General features: G+C 30.0%; 1 non-coding gene across 1 annotated transcript; it reads right to left on the bottom strand.

Annotated features, from left to right (window-relative positions):
- Positions 1 to 616: 616 nt before the first annotated feature.
- On the bottom strand, positions 617 to 698 carry TRNAS-GCU. The gene has a single exon. It is a non-coding gene; the product is annotated as a tRNA-Ser (tRNA).
- Positions 699 to 15,180: the final 14,482 nt, after the last annotated feature.

A 15,180-nucleotide genomic window follows, 5' to 3' on the forward strand; every position in this document is an offset into this window, starting at 1 on the left:
TGAGTTGGATATGTCCAACATGACAACTAACGCCCATAAGGACATATTTGGACCAAAAGTTGGACGGAGAGGGCATGAGTGAACCAAACTTTAGACGGAGGGTATATCTAGACCTTTTCGAATAGTTTAGGGGCATACTTGACCATTTTTCCTTATCAAAAATATATATTCAAAATTATTTGTCCAAATTTGTTAGACCAAGATAAATAAATTGTTTTTTCATTTTACCTCTATAATTGATATGATTTGAAAGTTCAAAACAAATTTAGAAGTTCCAAAATTTTCCTTTTTCCAAGAGTTCATTAGTTATTTTATATCTTTTCCAATGGGTATCTATTCATATGTCCTATGCTATCAAGCCTATTTTTCATAATTTTTTTAATGGGTTCTTTCTTAACTATTAAAATGTGAAGTGATTAACTAACAAGTTATTGATATATGATATTTTTTTCTTCTTAATGAAAAAATATTTATTGACGAATTATTTTTTACTATTATACCTTTGATTGTTCTCACTCTTTTAAAACAAATGCATTCATGAACTTTTAAAAAAATATTTTTTTTAGATCAAATAAAAAACATATAAATAATTCATTTTTATTTTCAAAAAAATGAACGTCGCCTGAGAGATTCGAACTCTCGCGGGGAAACCCCATGTACTTAGCAGGCACACGCCTTAACCACTCGGCCAAAGCGACATATTTGTTTCTTATATCGGTTTATACTATAATAATGGGAAACATGTCATGATACCATATGGTACTTGAAATTATTTAGAGAGAATTTCAAACATAATAAGTTTTTATCATTATAGTTTCGATAATTGTGTTTCATAACTATGGTTATTTGTTACGAAAAATTGTCATTTGTATATTTTTGTCTGTTTAATTTTTCGCTTGTGAATATACAATAAAGTAAGCATATATATACAAATTTTGTAATTATATATTTAGAAATTTTTAGAGTTTTGTTTGTATATTTTGCTTGTCAATATAGAAACAAGATAGTTTGTTATTTTTTTTTCCATAAATCATATACAAACAGATAGAAATATATACATTGCAGCCTCCGTAGCAAACAACTATAGCTATGGAAGCAGTCAAAAAGCTTTAAATTATAAGTATTTGAGAATAGAGATTGTCTTTTATGTAGGAAACATCTTCCTAGGATTAACATGAAGAAAAGGGGAAGATAAAAGATCAATTAAAAGCATCTTTCCATGTGAAAGTTAAACTTTCTAACAAAAATAAAAGTATGAATTGGAAAAGAGAGGAGCAACCTTTGTGATACTATTAATCAGTCATGGAGGCAACAGTTGCCTCCTTGAACTTCTAAATTACTGCCACTTCAAATGGTTAAAGCATTTATGATAACCTCATCTTTCACACAATAGTTTGACTATCTTCCTATGCAATACTTCTTTCCAATTATGTTTAAAATCAACTAGAATGAAATATATAGCTACTTAGAGTTTGTAACATTTCTTGTGTCAATCCGGATATAATTAATGTTGAAGTCAGAATTTTTATAAAGGAGTATCAAAATATAAAAAAGTAAATTTAAAAAGAAGTCAGATAGTATCAATATATATATATATATATATTACACGATATAATTTTTTTACGGAGGAATGTCGATTGGCATCGTTTTGGTACATGTAACTCCACCACTGGATATTATATTATTCTATATATATATACTATTATATATATGGGGCTTCTGATTGCTTAAAGTCAAAAGTGCATTTGGAGTACTATTCCAATATTACTCGTGAAAAGATAGGGAGAAAATTATTTTCGCTCTTCTAATACTAGCACTGTGTATTCTATTATCCAACTCCACTAGGATTTGCAAAAACTATTATTCATTGTGTGCTTATCAGCTTTCATCAATTATTTGTGATACGATTTTATCGAAATCCCTAATTAAAAATAAAGATATTATACTCAATTTTAAAAAAAAAAATCAGTATCTGAAATTCAGATGTACCGCAATTAATGACAACACAAAATCATGATCACCTACTGCTACAACTAATATATTCTATGAATTTGATAAAAGTGTAAAAGGTACTCCACTAATAATTGGATGGATTGAGGAGAGAAAAAAAAAATTGAACTTGTAATATATTGTGCAGGATAATGGAAGTGAAACACAGCTTGATATTCCATCTATAAAGGATTTGATGAATTTGGAGGATGTTAGCTACAATTTGGTAATGAGATATTCCACTAAAGGAGTAGGAGATTTGTAAATCTCCTTTTAAAGTAAAGTGACAACCCCTTTATCCTATGTCCATTACTAACAATAATACTAATAACAATATATAGTTTACATAAAGTTGTTGTGCCCTTATTCCACTAACGAACTTGTTAAATGTTGCAATCAAAATCATTTGTGTAAATTATTTCAATACTTAATAATTAATATTTAAAATTAGTACAACATTTTAAAACAAGGTCAGACGCATGATCGAATATATATACACATACCTAATTACTAACTTTTCCATATATTTCAAAGAAGACAAAATATAGGGCTGAAAAATAAAGCACTCATTATTGAACTTTTAGTAAGAGTCCAGAATTAATTCCATTAACTATGAGAAAATTACGCTATATATTATGTCATGCTATTTCACAATTATTTCGGATCGTAATAATAAGTCTTTCTTCGATCTTAATTTTACTACGGGTCACAGTCTCTTTTGTTCCTTTTTCGTAGATTTTATTTTATTTTTTTGCGATGGAACATGTAAACACGAAGAAAGAGCTCGTGTCTAGGCATAAACTAGTTTGGCTAGTATTTTTTTTTTAATTAATGTTTCTTAGATCGGGCTCCTCTCCATTTCTCTTCTCTTCATTTTCTCCAAGTTTCTATTTGGATTAGTGACACATGGCATAGGTTAAAATAAGTTGTTAAGATTTAATTTCCAAAGTAAATCTCTAACTATGATAAAATTAATAAATACATTATATATTAAGTATTAAAAATTATTATAATATAACTATTTTAGCAACATATTATCTTGTCCATAAATATAGGGAAAAAAGTTCTCTTCCTAAATTTCTTTTATACTTAAGATTTTTTTAAATTTTCTTTTAAATAATCTTTTTATCTAATTAACTGAATAAAAGTATAGAAACTATAATTAACTACCATATGTACTGGTATCACCGTACTTGTAATCTTATTATGAAATTGAAATTAGTTTGTTAAAATGGTTTGATTATCGCTAGGTAATTTATTAATCACGGATAAATATGTTTTTAACAAAAGATTACAATAAAAATATTATATAAACGGAAAAAAAAAAGATCCTACGATAAAAAAAAAGGAAGAAAACTTTTTTTTCTATAATTATGGACAAGATAATATGTTGCTAAAATAGTTATATTATAATAATTTTTAATACTTAATATATAATATATTTATTAATTAAATCATGGTTAGAGATTTACTTTGGAAATTAAATCTTAACCATTTATTTTAACCTATGCCATATGTCAAATCCAGATAGAAACTTGGGAAAAATGAAGAGAATAGCAATAGAGTAGAGCCGGATCCATGTTTCTTATGTCTCCTTTTACTTATTAAATTTTAACTTGGACTACCAATTAAGAAAATAGTTATAAGTGCATTGAGTTTACTATTTTACCCTTATTAATTGACAAGATATCAAATACTCTTTATATTTACTCATAACATTTTTCAAAGATATTAACTCAATATTTATTTATTGAGAGTATAATAGGAGAAAAAAATTGTTCCTTAGGACCCTTGTGTTAGGATCGAATTCACGCACACACACTAGATGAATGAAGAACACAAGAGCTTTCAAGAGAAAGAGATGAGAAATCTAGAGAGAGAGAGAGAGAAAACCCAATTTTTTGTGGTAAACCCCGTGAGTAAACTTCCACGGCGGTGAGGTATATTTATATTAATAAATCAGAGTATTTTTGGTTACAGAGAATAAATAGGAAAACCTAAAATAGAGAATAAATAGGAAAACCTAAAATAGAGAATAAATAGGAAAACCTAAAATAAGGAATAATAGGAAAACCTAAAATTAATCAGGCTCCACTACCTAACAATTCTCCCACTTGGAGACTGACTCAGTCATCCAAAAAATACATTCTCAAAAAAAAAAATCTCTTCATCATCAACATCTTTACCGCACCGCAACATCTGTAGCAACAACTACAGAAGACCAACCGAGGTTTTACATAACCTCAGTTTCCCAACATCAACACATTTCGTCAACATGTCTGCCGGGTTCTTTGCACCCTCTATCTTCTCCAAGCACATATCACCATCCTCCACTGCCCTGCGAGTGAAATGGTATCGCCTTCTGATGTGCTTTGTCTTCGAATGATAGACTGGATTTTTCACCAACTGTATGGCACTCTGGCTATCTGAGTAAAGAATCTTCTCGCTCTGCTTCTTGCCCAATTCCTCAAGATAATCTGCCAGCCATATCATCTCTTTCCCAGCTTCAGCTATTGCCACATACTCAGCTTCAGTAGATGAAAGAGAAACACACTTCTGAAGCCTGGACATCCAACTCACTGCTGTTCCACCTATGGTGTAAATGTACCCGGATGTACTCTTGCTCGAGTCAACATCCCCACCAAGATCAGCATCCACAAAACCCTGTAGAGTCACCTTGCCTTTGCCAAAACAAAGTGAAGTACTGGATGTACCTCTCAGATATCTCAGAAGCCACTTCACAGCTTCCCAATGCTCTTTCCCAGGGTTCGCCATGTACCTGCTAACAACTCCCACTGCATGTGCTATATCAGGTCTAGTGCAGACCATAGCATACATCAAACTACCAACTGCTGAAGCATATGGAACAAGTGCCATGTGATCACGCTCCTCGGCAGTCTTGGGTGACTGCTCCTTTGACAATTTAAAGTGATTTGCCAATGGAGTAGTCCTGGGTTTAGCATCATTAACCCTGAATCTGCTCAGCACCTTCTCAATGTACAACTCCTGAGATAGATTTAAAGTGCCAGCAGATCTATCCCGAGAAATCTTCATCCCCAAAATCTGTTTTGCTGGACCCAAATCTTTCATCTCAAATGCTGCAGACAACCTTGTCTTCAGATTGTTAATCTCCCTCATACTAGATCCTGCAATCAACATATCATCCACATACAAGAGTAGAAAGACATATGAATCAGTGTATTTCTTGAAGTAACAACAAGGATCCTTTTCAGCTTTGCAGAATCCACTCTTGGTCATGAAGGAGTCAAACTTCTTGTACCACTGCCTTGGTGCTTGCTTTAGTCCATACAAGCTCCTGGTGAGCTTGCACACCATGTGTTCCTTGCCTGGAACCACAAATCCTTCCGGTTGCTGCATATAGATCTCTTTGTCCAGATCTCCATGTAAAAACGCTGTTTTTACATCCATTTGCTCTAGATGCAAATTTTCCGATGCAACAATACTCAACAGAATTCGAATAGAGGTTAACTTCACAACAGGAGAGAATATTTCAGCATAATCAATACCTTTCCTTTGTGAATATCCTTTAACCACTAAACGAGCCTTGAACCTTCTTTTGCCATCTGGTTCAGTCTTGATTCTGAACACCCACTTGTTCAGCAAAGCTCTCTTCCCTGCAGGTAGCTCAGTCAACACCCATGTGTCGTTCTTCTCAAGTGACCTCATCTCATCATCCATGGCTTGCTCCCACTTGATCGAATCCTCCACCTGTAGGGCCTCATCAAAAGACTCTGGTTCCCCCTCATCAGTCAGCAATAGATAGTGTAATGAAGGTGAATACCTATCTGGTGCCCTGATGGATCTGGATGATCTCCTTAACACCTGCTCAGGTGTAACTTGCTCCACTTCAGATTCTTCAGTAGGAGTTGGTTGAGTATCTGCTTCGACATCTCTGGGGTTACTCTTCTCCAACTCAACCTCAACTCCCACTTGCTTTGTAATCTCTAGAACCTTCTGCTCTCTGTCCTTGTACAGGACAGACTCATCAAATGTCACATCACAATGTCTCAGGATCTTTCTGTTCTTGTCATCCCAAAACCTGTAACCAAACAAATCAGAACCATATCCTATGAAGTAACACTTCACAGCCTTGGCATCAAGCTTGTCTCTCTTTTCTGGATCAACATGAACATAAGCAGTGCAACCAAAAGTCCTCAAGTGTGAGTACTTGAGTTCTTTTCCTGTCCACACCTCCTCTGGAATCTTGAACCCTAAAGGAACTGATGGTCCCCTGTTGATCAAGTATGCAGCTGTGCTCACAGCATCCGCCCAAAGTGTTTTGGGCAGCCCACAGTGTATCCTCATACTCCTTGCACGCTCATTCAATGTTCTGTTCATCCTCTCAACAATTCCATTCTGCCTTGCCTTACCAGGAACTGTTCTCATCAATCTGATTCCCTCAGCTGCACAGAATGCCTTGAACTCTGATTTGTCATACTCTCCTCCATTGTCAGACCTTAGGCATTTGACTTTCAAACCGGTCTGATTCTCAACTTCAGCTTTCCACTTCTTGAAAGTTGCAAACACATCTGACTTATGCTTCAAGAAGTAAACCCATACCTTCCTGTTGAAATCATCAATGAAGGTAACATAGAATCTGGATCCTCCAAGTGATGATACTGGAGATGGTCCCCAAACATCTGTATGGACCATTTCCAACCGCACTTTCTTTGGCTCTCTAGGAGTCTTTGTGAAGCTTACTCTTTTCTGTTTGCCCATAACACAGCTCTCGCAAAGACCCATATCAAAAGACTTCAGACCCTCTAATGCTCCTTTTGCAACCAGCATCTTCATTCCTTTAGTACTCATGTGTCCAAGTCTGTTGTGCCACAGACATGAACCGGAAGCACCTTCAGCAACAGCGGCCATGTTTATACACCCTGCAGTGGTGTACAAGGTTCCAGATTTGGTGCCACGAGCTACTACCATAGCACCTTTCACGATCTTCCACGAACCTTTCCCAAACTCTGCTGCATATCCCGTGCTATCCAACTGACCAACAGAGATCAGATTTTTCTTGATCCCAGGAATATATCTGACATCCTCCAATGTCCACTGGTTTCCCGAGGTGGTCTTTATGCAAACATCCCCCTTTCCTTCAATCTCTAAGGCTTTATTGTCAGCAAGATATACCTTTCCAAAATTTCCAGATTTGAAATTTTGGAACAACTCCTTGCTTGGAGACGAATGGAAAGATGCACCAGAATCCAAAATCCATGATTCAACCGGGCTGTTTACACTAAGGATTAGAGCATCCCCAATGTCCTCTGCTGAATTTACAGAATCATTGTCATCTCCAAATTTCTGATTCTGTTTCTTCTTTGGCTTTGTACAGTTCGTCCAAAAGTGCCCTTTTTCTCCACAGTTCCAACAAGTCACGTTTGATCTGTTCAGGGATTTTCCTCGATTCTTTGATTTTGATCGACCATGTTGATTTTGGCCTTTCGTCTTACTTCTCCCCCTTCGATCAACGCTGAGAGCACTGCCCGATGAATCTCCCACTTCTCGTTTGCGAATACTTTCGCTAAGAACAACATCACGGATTTCATCAAACTTCAGTTTCTCAGATCCACGGGAACTGCTAATCGCAGCAACAACAGTATCCCAAGACTCGGGCAGAGATGACATCAAAATCAACGCCTTAATTTCATCTTCAAAATTAATATCCACAGAATTGAGTTGACTCAAAATCATATTGAACTCGTTTATATGATCAGAAACGGATCCATTCTCAGACATCTGTAAATTGAACAATCTACGCATCAAATATACCTTGTTCATAGCCGATGGTTTTTCATACATGTTTGACAGTGCCTTCAACAGACCGGACGTAGTCTTCTCCTTCACGATGTTGAACGCCACGTTTCTTGACAAAGTCAACCGGATCAACCCTAGAGCCTGGCGATCCTTGAGTTTCCACTTCTCCTCCGTCATGGATTCCGGCTTCACCCCGGTCAACGGTTCGTGAAGATCTTTCTGGTACAGATAATCTTCGATCTGCATCTTCCAGAAACTGAAATCGGATCCATCAAACTTCTCGATTCCAAGCTTTGAACTATCCATCTTCAGTGATCGTGTTGAATCTCCTTAGCTCTGATACCAGTTGTTAGGATCGAATTCACGCACACACACTAGATGAATGAAGAACACAAGAGCTTTCAAGAGAAAGAGATGAGAAATCTAGAGAGAGAGAGAGAAAACCCAATTTTTCGTGGTAAAACCCCGTGAGTAAACTTCCACGGCGGTGAGGTATATTTATATTAATAAATCAGAATATTTTTGGTTACAGAGAATAAATAGGAAAACCTAAAATAGAGAATAAATAGGAAAACCTAAAATAAGGAATAATATGAAAACCTAAAATTAATCAGGCTCCACTACCTAACACCTTGGCCCCAAAAATATCTGAGAAAAAGATGGAAAGTGGTGTTTGGTCATATAATTTAGTATCCTAAATTTCGATATATAGAAAAAATTAGTATTATTTGGGCCAAGTTCTAATATTTGAAAATTTTAAAAAATCCTAAAATTACCCCAATTTTTTATATTTTATAAAAAAAAATACTCATTATTTATTAACTCCAACTGATATTTGTTTCTACCTTCTTCGAAAAAGTTTAAATTCTAAATTGAGCTATAAAATTGAGAAAAAAGAACACATTTGTGTGTAATGGGTTATAATTATTACTGAATCAGTGACAAGCATGGATATGCGACTAATATATTGTCTTGCCTATATCGTTATTTGTATTGTTGATTTTTAACAATTATATTCATATAAGGTTATTTTTTTAATAGAACATATTCATTATAAAATGATAATATAAATTTATGAGTATTTTAAATATTTTTTAGAACTTGCGGGTATAAGTCATATTTTTAAAATAGATAAATATCTAAAAAAAAATTGAAACCAAACGCATGATGAAACTTCAGTCAAACATAATTTACCAAAAATATTTGAAAACTTAAAGCTAAACACAAGCTTAGTTTGTTAAAAATAATAAAAGATGAAACTTCAGTCAAATATAATTTATCAAAAATATTTGAAAACTTAAAGCTAAACACAAGCTTAGTTTGTTAAAAATAACAAATTAAAAAATTAAATTAAAAAATATTTTCCAAATAAATCAGATAGAAGGTAGTAAACGTTTGCATGGGGAAGATGATACTACTCAAAGTCCTAACTTTAATTAATATTATTAAAATATGTTTATGCATTTATTCTGCTTACCATATAAGAAAAGTAATGGAAAAGCATTTGCCGTTCATTCTCAAGCAAGTTAACACACTTGGCATATGCACCTAAGAATGTGGCCATTTCGAAGCAAGATAAATCAAGTTTTCTTAAGAAAAACCATTGACTATGTCTGAAGATATAGAAAACCAAATCAATCTAAGTCGATCACAAATATCAACCTTGAGATACGTTATTATCCCTTTGGGACACCCACCTCCGATTTAAAAGGGGGATTTATATAATTTTATTAGTCTAGGAACTAATTATGTACATTCTAGTTTACAATATTACATATCTTATTAGATTTTGGTGTATTTAGATGTGTCTAAATGCATAATATTTCGGAATGCATGGATAAAGAATTAGGTGCAATTTGTTTTAAATACATTATATCCAAGTGATTCCGCATGTATTTGGATATACACAAATCTCGTTCGTCTCTCTTGACTCTCTCTACATCTCGCTCGCCAGTCTTCTATGTATTTAGTATTTGAGATACATGTGAATCATACCAGATACATATGAATACATGTTTTAGTGTGTATCTAGTGTGATTAACATGTATTTGGGATATATAATGGATCTTGCTCGCCTCTTTTCTTATTTTAATGTATCCGATAACAAAAATACATGTATTTAAGTGTATCTTTCTCAATATATGATAGAAAAATCTTACTCAATGGTAAGATGTGTAATATTTTAAAATATAGATAATAATAATAATATATATGATAGTAAAATATGTCTAATTATGTAGCTTTTTCAAATAAAAATAAGAATGAGGAGGGTGATATGAAAACCTATAGTACTAGAGTGTAAAAAGATTTTTATATTACAAAATCACTTAAAATATAATTAAAGATAGTTATTTATTACAATAAGTAAATTTAGGATTGTGAGGAATTGCATCGGTTGGTTCAGTTTGATTTTACATATTATCAATTTGATTTATTGATTTTTTACTTTTAAATGTATAAATTAATATTTGAACTAAATAAGATATTTTATATCAAGTTTTAGTCTTTAGCGTTCTATTTTTTTTTTAATCAATAAGAAAATGTTCATTAATAATCATATGACTTCTCCAATAATTTGACGGAGAAATAATAATAACTCAGATGAAAAGAATTATTCAACTGCAACACAAATAAAGAAACAAGGATAATAATGTGAATTGAAGGTTAAAAGACAAATAACTAATAAAGCAGTAGCATATCCAAAATTGTCATTAAGAAATATGATTGTCATTAAGGATGGTCAATGGTTGGAGTAAAAAAATATTATTATAAGGTTACTATATAGGCTTGCAATAATAAATATATAACCAAATTTTGAACTCTATATATAATGTCTTTTTTCGACGAAGGACCCAATGTGTGTGTGTCCTGTAATAAGGTATTGATATTAATATTAAATGATTACAATATATAGGAGTAAAGCAGTAAATTACTATTGTCTTAATAGGTTATTGATTTGCCCAATCCCAAGAGTAATTTTCCTAGATAGTCGCACATGTTTGGAAGATTACCTAGGAATATCACTTATGTTTGTTTTAGGACTACAATATCACCTAACTTTAACTATTTTTCTCAAATTATACTTGACACCAAAAATACATTATTTCTCTCCATTTAGGATGTCATGTCACATTATTTATTTATTTATTATTAAAAAAATGTGCTTTAAATCTATTTAAACGTCACGTTGCAATATATTTTTTTTAAAATATTATTTTCTATTTATGTTTTGGAAATGTTTTTTTTAGGTATATAAAGATAAACTTTAAAAATGAATGAAAAGAAAGTACCCTATTTCTACAACTAACTATTAATGGACTATTTTAACTATTTTTTAAAATAATTTTTTTTAATTTTTTGATGATAATTATTATTTTTTTATAAGTTTTTCAATTAATTTTTTAAATAATAATTATTGTTTTTCTACTGTGCACTTTTTCTTCTCCTATTTAGCTAGATATTTCTACATTACATCAACATATTTCTACAATAATTATTATTAAAAAAATTAATTATAAAACTTATAGTAAAAGATAATAATTATCATTAAAAAATTAAAATAACTTATTTTAAAAAATAGTTTAAACAATCCATTAGTAGTTAGTTATAGAAATAGGGTACTTTTTTTCATTCATTTTCAAATTTTATCTTTATATATCTAAAAAACAAAACATTTCCAAAAAACATAAATCAAAAACGATATTTTAAAAAGAAAACATATTGCAACCTAACGTTTAAATAGGTTTAAAGCATATTTTTTAATAATAAATAAATAAATAATGTGACATGGCATCGTAATAAGAGAGAGATAACGCGTTTTTTATGACAAGTATAATTTGAATAAAATAGGCACACTTGAATGATATTGTAGTCCTAAAATAAACATAAGTGATATTCCTAGGTAATTTTCCAAACATGAAGACTATCTAGGAAAATTACTCCAATTCCAATAATAAAAAAAATCAATATCAAACCAATAACTCAACTATACCCCTTTTTTCTTTTTATAAAATCATTAAAAATTCATTAACCCAATATCATTCCGTTTTGTTTGATTTATTGGCCCCTTGGTTATTGCACACCTCTAATAAATTGGTAACCTTAAAAAGGGATATGTATTTCATATATCCTAATTTATGTAATGTAATGTATTTTTATTTAAAAGAAAATATTTCCAAAAAATGATCTTTCTATACTTAAACTAAACAATTTTACACTTAATTAGATAATTTATAATTATATAAATATATAATGTCATTCTTATTTTTATACGATAATCTCTTTTTTTAAATTAAACTTATGCTCGGCCAAAATTGATTTTATATATATATATATATATATAAAATATGCGGGTGGGTATTAATTATCGCTCCTTTTAACTCACATAAGAGAATAGATTGACATTTTAAATATTTTACAAAATGCAGAAATATTTATCAAAATTAATGGAGATTAGATAATTCTGAAGCAAATGTAAATCATTTTGAAAATATGTTATTAACTATACTCAAATTATAGGGATCAAACCTAAATTACTTTAATTAAAATATTATTTTAATTTAAAAAATACATTACTAATAATTTTCAAATTATGAAAAAAATCCCAAAAAAAAAAAATAAACCTCACATTATTTATCAATAAAATATTCAATCTAAAGCGCGTGGAGAGTCACAAGTTACAAGACAGTTGTTGTTAAAGTGGAAGCGTGCGTTATTTTTGTGATGTTAGGAGTTTGTGCCATCCCGTCCTCCAATGCCGCCTCCATAAACGGTTACTCCTTCGGGCCCCAACATACAATATTCTTCTACCAATTACTATTTTCGTTTAATAATAGTTGTTCTTCATAAATATTTTAAATATATAATATTTATTTATTTTGTAAAATAAATAATAATTTTATATTCTGTTTTTAGATTATTTTTATCATCAATTATAATCAATTTTTAATATATTTTTTAAAATATTATATTTTTAAAAATAACGTAATAAGATTATCGTTTTATTTATCAATATTATTGGACAAAAAGTAATATTTGTATGAGTTATTTTAATTTGAGAATGGAGTTTTAAGAAAAAAAATATTTATGAAATTATAATTTAAAATAAATCATATATATTTATATGGTTAGGAATCATTTCTTTAGAGGTAAGATAAGTATTTTATAATTAAATTATCAAGTACAAAAAAAGTCATTTTTTTTTAGACGGATCATACGCGAAAGTAAGTCATATAAAGTGTGATATTGGGAGTAATAATTAACTGTTAAAATAAATTAATTTGTTTGTCCAATAATATTTTTTCATTATTGAATTTGCACACTTCTTAAATAAATAGAAATATAATTTTACTATATCACCCTTTAAATATGATAAATTCACTGTCCTAGAAAATGTAATAGAGAAATTAATAATAAGAGAAATTAGAAATAAAATAAATAAATATTGTTGAAAATCTAAAGATAATATAGTGAACAATTATTATAATTTATCGATTTGATTCAATTTAATTTTCTTGAAACTTTTTTATTAAAATCTAAACTAAACTTCAAATTATCAAGTTTTTTAAAGAGTTTAACATAAAACCCAAATATGTATTAATTTGTTTAATAAGTTTAAATCAATTTTTAACCAAATCATGTAGGTCCCGACATAGAGTATTGAAATATCGCAACCAATTTAGCTTATAAAATCCCTCCATCTCACTTGGTTTCGTCATTCACAAAACAAACAAAACCATAATTCACACCTAAAATATGAAATAGTCCATTTAAAATAAACTTTAGTCTTTCGAATAAATTTTGATAACTTAGTTATGACAAAAAAAAAAATATTTTTTACTATAAATATGTTTTTTAAATTCCAATCATAGAATTATATAATCTTGTTTAACACAAATACCAATCAACAAAAACTTGTATTATTACAATTAAAAACCATCTTATTCCATATCTTGTTGATTTTATTTTAACAAGATTAATTGGTGGGACAATTTTGGTATAATTTTACGTTGAATTGAACATGAGATTGATTCGTTGTCACACGCAATTTATCAATCAACTAATTTCTCATTCGATTCACCGACTCATTGAACGCGTTATTAGAATAAAATCATTCACTACAGTTTTCTAGTGATTAGAATGCATGTTCTTGTGTGAGGTTCTATTCTTCTACAAAATATATAATAATTTGCATGTGCATTGAGAGAGAAAAAAAGTCTATAAATCAGGTTTTAGATTACACGATTCACATTATTTTTACTTTATTTAAAAAATAATAATATATTTTTATATTAAGCAATTAGAATTTAAAATTTTTAAAAAGTATTTGTTATTTAAATAAATAATATACCATTACCCATATATATATCACTAATTTTAGATCATAAATTTTAAAAATTAGCTGAAAAAATATAAAGTATAAAATACATATACAAATACAGCTAGGCCGCAAAATTATGAAGATAAAGAGGTGTAGAATTTCTTCTGTTCATAACATTCTTTTTTTTAATTGAAAAAGACAATTGCTGGACTTCCACAATCACAAGTAGTTGAACATTGTTTTGACTGCGAGAATGGTGCATTGATGTAGCGATCATACTTTCGTGTTTACACTGGGGCGTTCGTGGTTCGATTATTGATTAAAATTAAAATTAAATTAATTTAGTTGGTTTTTTAAATTTTTAAAACAATTAAATTAATTTAAACGAAAAAAAATTATTAGTTTGGTTATTGTCGATTTGGTTCAGTTTTTCTGCTTTATTCGATTTGAAAGTAATAATTTTTTTGAGGACGTACGTGTCTCGATAGACACAAACACCAAACATGAACAATCTACGAACAAAGTGATTCATTTAAGAGAAGGTGTGATGTGACTATTTTATGTGAAGTATAGTAAGTAAAAACTAAAATGGATTTTGATGGACTTGGATTTGAGATTGTTATACCTTGGCTAATGTGTTGGGCTTAAAAAAATGATAAAGTTAAAGACTTAAGTTAATTAAAATCTAACCAAATATTTTTAATTTATTTATAAAATAATTATAAAATTTATATATCTTATTTATTGGTTCGATTTGGTTATTTTTGTGGTTGTTTTTTAGTAAAACCAAAACCAAACCAAATAGTATCGATTTTCAAAATTTAAAAACCAAACCTAACCAAACTAAACCAAAAATTGGTTTTTTTTAATCAGTTTGGTTCAAATTGCATTTTGATTTGATTGTTAACCATAACTATGAATAATCCTAGTTTACACTAATATAATATTTCACATCTTTGTTAAATATTTTTAGCTTATTTATTTTTAGTTATGTTGATAATAATAAGTACAAATAATTGTCACGTCCTCAATTTATTAATATTGAGTTAATATCTTTAAAATCATATTGAGAAATTCTTATAAAAATCTATCAT

Source organism: Solanum pennellii, chromosome 7 (genome assembly GCF_001406875.1).
Source record: "Solanum pennellii chromosome 7, SPENNV200".
Lineage (NCBI taxonomy): Eukaryota > Viridiplantae > Streptophyta > Magnoliopsida > Solanales > Solanaceae > Solanum > Solanum pennellii.